The sequence below is a fragment of the Meleagris gallopavo genome, chromosome 17 (genome assembly GCF_000146605.3).
Source record: "Meleagris gallopavo isolate NT-WF06-2002-E0010 breed Aviagen turkey brand Nicholas breeding stock chromosome 17, Turkey_5.1, whole genome shotgun sequence".
NCBI lineage: Eukaryota > Metazoa > Chordata > Aves > Galliformes > Phasianidae > Meleagris > Meleagris gallopavo.
In genome coordinates this window covers 10,725,820-10,726,063 of record NC_015027.2, presented here as the reverse complement: position 1 = coordinate 10,726,063, position 244 = coordinate 10,725,820, and positions in this window count along the sequence as shown.

The following is a 244-nucleotide window of genomic DNA, read 5'->3' as shown; positions in this document are numbered from 1 at the left end:
GGTGAGATAGATATGAGGAAAACCAACGTTTTGCTTTTGGGGAAGGGGAAGGGAGGGTGTGGGGGGGAGGGGAGGAGGAGGGGAGGGAGGAAGGAGGAGAGGAGAGGAAAGGAGGAGGAGGAGGAGGAGGAGGAGGAGGAGGAGGAGGAGGAGGAGGAGGAGGAGGAGGAGGAGGAGGAGGAGGAGGAGGAGGAGGAGGAGGAGGAGGAGGAGGAGGAGGAGGAGGAGGAGGAGGAGGAGGAGG